This window comes from Littorina saxatilis, unplaced genomic scaffold (assembly GCF_037325665.1).
Source record: "Littorina saxatilis isolate snail1 unplaced genomic scaffold, US_GU_Lsax_2.0 scaffold_626, whole genome shotgun sequence".
Taxonomy (NCBI): domain Eukaryota; kingdom Metazoa; phylum Mollusca; class Gastropoda; order Littorinimorpha; family Littorinidae; genus Littorina; species Littorina saxatilis.
Genome location: NW_027125811.1, coordinates 30001 through 34733, shown reverse-complemented (window position 1 = coordinate 34733; position 4733 = coordinate 30001).

Sequence of the window (4733 nt, the reverse complement as noted above, 5' to 3'; positions counted from 1 at the left end):
AGAAGTATTCTGTAGGTGGACGTTGCATTTTTCGTTTGATGTATTAAAATAAAAGATAATGCATCGAGTGTAAAAGATTGTTCCTGTTTAGTGTGGATGTTGAATTCATTGTGTACTTTATGTGTATAAGCTGAATGAAACATAACCTTTTGTCGCTTTGTTGCTTTTGTGAACCATTTTCCAACATGTTTTGCTACTCAAGCAACAACCTCAAGCAACATTGTGCGACACTTTTTGTACCTCAAGCAACAACATATACTACTTAATTTTCGTCAAACTTTCTGACGCTTTTGATTGCTTGACTAGTCTTAAATAACTAGAAATACACATACACAGATTTAAGACTGTTTTAAAGCATTTCAAGTTTTAACTGTGGCTTGTAATTGTGTGAGTGCACATACATGTGTGTGTTTAAGTGTGTGTGTGTGTGTGTGTGTGTGTGTGTGTGTGTGTGTGTGTGTGTGTGTGTGTGTGTGTGTGTGTGTGTGTGTGTGTGTGTGTGTGTGTGTGTGTGTGTGTGTGTGTGTGGTGAACAGAAAACACTACATTTATATCTGCATAGTTTCATTGCACTGCAACAGATACTCTCTTATTCATTTTGCTTATATTTGTTTTTCTCCCTTCATTTACATTTAATGCAGAAAGAGAGACAGAAAGACAGACAGACAAACAGACAGACAGACAGACAGACAGACAGACAGACAGAGAGAGAGAGAGAGAGAGAGAGAGAGAGAGAGAGAAAGAGGGAGAGAGAGAAACAGAGAGAAAGAGGGAGAAACAGACAGAGACAGCAAAGGTGGGTTGGGGTCTCGAACCTTTCATAGTCATACATATAAAAGATAATCATCTCGCGGTATCTTGTTGCTGGCTAAAATGTCTCCATGCGATCAGAACAACCAACCAACCAACATCAGCAAACAACACACAAGCAGTGACGTTGAGAAAAAACCGCCACCAACAACAAAGAAATAGTCTGATCTTTGTTGAGGAAAAAAATGCATTAAATGATCCACTCCCTTGTCTCCTTCACTCAAGTATGTGTTTCCAATGTTCTCTTTTGAAAGGGCGTCAATCTTGAGAGGAAAATCTCTGACTTGAAAGCGACGAGACTTCTTCGACATCCCGATGTCCAATAGTTTTCAATGAAACTATAAGCGACACTCAGTTTTTGCAAGCACACACTTTAAACTATTTATCCAAGCATTTACACACGATACAGAAAACATAATTCGCTTTAGCAATGACCTGTATAATACTTAGTTGCAGTCAACCTAAATACCGACAAACGTGTCAAACAGGTTTTAGCCATTAGGAAGTTTTAAGCAGTCTGAGGCATAATTTTCCACATTTTGAAAAAAAAGTTAGGACATTTTGCCGAAATGGTGACAACATTTCCGAACACTAAAAACAAGTTTTGGCGGTTTCGCCAACGGCATCCACTCAACCTTGCTCGATCACCCGCACATCACAGAAACCGGGAAAATATGTCAGCTTCAGCCTACCCAGCCTAACTTTCCTATAATACACCAAGCCATAGGTCAACAAACAGACCAGGAACAAAATTAGTTTTGCGTTCTGTTTAGAAGTGTTCTCAAGGCAGTAGTTCGCAGTTGCATTCAGTAGTTCTCGTCAGCCTGTGTGGAAGCTCTTCTCGGATTAGGAATGTTAGTAAATTCTGCTTTGCAGTCAATGACTTTCGTCAGCAAAATTATGATGACCTGGGATTCAACTAACGTAAAACTTGTGTTGATAATGATCTTGACTACAGGATTGGAATGTTGCCATGGTATGTATGATTGCGTCTCTCTGTCTCTGTCTCGATGTATCTTCCTGTCTGTCTGTCTGTCTGTCTGGCTGTCCCTCTCTCTCTCTTTCTCTCTCTGTCTCTCTCTCTGAGTCTCCCTGTGTGTGTGTGTGTGTGTGTGTGTGTGTGGCACCTAAAGTGTGGATGGTTACCTAAGAGGCGGCACTGGGTGCAGTGCCTTTCTAGTGCACTTGCACTACAACAGCACTGGGTGCAGTACTCGGTCCGGCATCGAAGAATTTTGCTCTAAAAAATGCACAAAATTTGACCTATTTCGTCGCCTATAGAGGACGGAAAGAGTGTCATTTTGAACATTGTTATGACATTCTTTCCGTCAAAAAAGTCAATTTAACGGTGTTAAATGAAGCGACCATCCACAGAGGACGGAAAGAATGTCATTTTGAACATTGTTATGACATTCTTTCCGTCAAAAAAGTCAATTTAACGGTGTTAAATAAAGCGACCATCCACACAATTAGGTTGCCATCCAGAGTTTAGGTTGCCATCCACGTGTGGATGGTTGCCTTATGGTGATTTAGGCAACCAAACCTGTGGAAAAATGGGTACACACACACACACGCACACACACACACACTCACACACACGCGCGCGCGCACACACACACACACACACCCACCCACCCACCCACACACACACATACACACAAACACACACACACACAAACACACACACACACACACACATACACACAAACACACACACACACACACACACACACACGCAACCACGCCGCTTTAAGCTAGCAACAAATGCTCGCGTCACTTCATTCCGTCGTTTTGTTCGTACCTCGCGACGAATCTCAACAAGCAAACCAGGAACACAATTGCCGTTTTATGGAGAAGCGTGTTCATACAAAAAGGGAACACAACACTTTCATTCAGTTTTTCTCACCAAAAAGAACAGTTTTGTTGTCACACATATCAAACGAGAAGCTGTAACACATTCAAGTTGGGTACGTTATCAGACTATCATTATTCCCTAGGAGTTATAAGGTATTTTTTTATGATAAATGTACGATTTCCATCGTATTAAGAAACGTTCACATTGTTAGGAACGCAACAGTGTTAAAAAGGAAGACAGCAGTATTTTAAAACAAGTCGCGTAAGGCGAAAATACAATATTTAGTCAAGTAGCTGTCGAACTCACAGAATAAAACTGAACGCAATGCAACGCAGCAAAACCGTATACTCGTAGTCCACCGCTCACGGCATAGGCAGTGAAATTGACAAGAAGAGCGGGGTAGTGGTTACGCTATGCTGCATAGTACGCTTTTCTGTACCTCTCTTCGTTTTAACTTTCTGAGCGTGTTTTTAATCCAAACATATCATATCTATATGTTTTTGGAATCAGGAACCGACAAGGAATAAGATGAAACTGTTTTTAAATTGATTTGGAAAATTTAATTTTGATAATAATTTTTTATATATTTAATTTTGAGAGCTTGTTTTTAATCCGAATATAACATATTTATATGTTTTTGGAATCAGCAAATGATGGAAAATAAGATAAACGTAAATTTGGATCGTTTTATAAATTTTTAATTTTTTTTTCAATTTTCAGATTTTTAATGACCAAAGTCATTAATTAATTTTTAAGCCACCAAGCTGAAATGCAATACCGAAGTCCGGGCTTCGTCGAAGATTACTTGACCAAAATTTCAACCAATTTGGTTGAAAAATGAGGGCGTGACAGTGCCGCCTCAACTTTCACGAAAAGCCGGATATGACGTCATCAAAGACATTTATCAAAAAATGAAAAAAACGTTCGGGGATTTCATACCCAGGAACTCTCATGTCAAATTTCATAAAGATCGGTCCAGTAGTTTAGTCTGAATCGCTCTACACACACACACACACACACACACACGCACAGACAGACACACATACACCACGACCCTCGTTTCGATTCCCCCTCGATGTTAAAATATTTAGTCAAAACTTGACTAAATATAAAAACGATGAGTATCGGTATCAAGTGTTCAGCAATGTTCTCCAAAATACTTCTACTTGTAGGATCAAATGCCTTCATCGTAAAAATGCGAACGGCCTTTTATATATTACTTTAGCTCGAAAAGTAGGCTCTTGAAAACCAGGAAAACAGAGACAAACACACAAAACACGTTCACAAAGGCAGAGGAAAATATCAATACAGATGACATTGCTTCCGCCTTGTTTGTACCATCGAGTGAAAAGCACTCGAATTATCTCGGTATCATTTGTCTGAAAAGAAATATAACAATATGACATGGGTGTGTTGTGAAGTGCATTTGATGCAGCAAGCTGTGCTGTATAGATCATTTCTAATGTGGAGAAGGCATGTAGCCATTTCGGAGACGCCTTCTTGGGAATGTAACTTTAAAGGGGTACACATAACATTCGCTGTGCTGTATTTTAGACACCCCTGCAATGATTTGCTTGACAATGCTCCGTAACTTAATAAATCAATGAATTTTAATCAGCAACCGGTTTCACAGTCAGCATCTATAATTCTGTGTCAAGAGTCCCGACAACCATTCGTTGTTGTATTTGATTCAGTCCACAACGACTACTTTTAGTGAGTCACTTGGTGGTCGTTATAGACATGTTCGACTGAAGCTTGTTTTGTTACTGAACACTTCATGTTTGTTTGTTTGTTTGCTTAACGCCCAGCCGACCACGAAGGGCCATATCAGGGCGGTGCTGCTTTGACATTTAACGTGCGCCACACACAAGACAGAAGTCGCAGCACAGGCTTCATGTCTCACCCAGTCACATTATTCTGACACCGGACCAACCAGTCCCAGCACTAACCCCATAATGCCAGACGCCAGGCGGAGCAGCCACTAGATTGCCAATTTTAAAGTCTTAGGTATGACCCGGCCGGGGTTCGAACCCACGACCTCCCGATCACGGGGCGGACGCCTTACCAC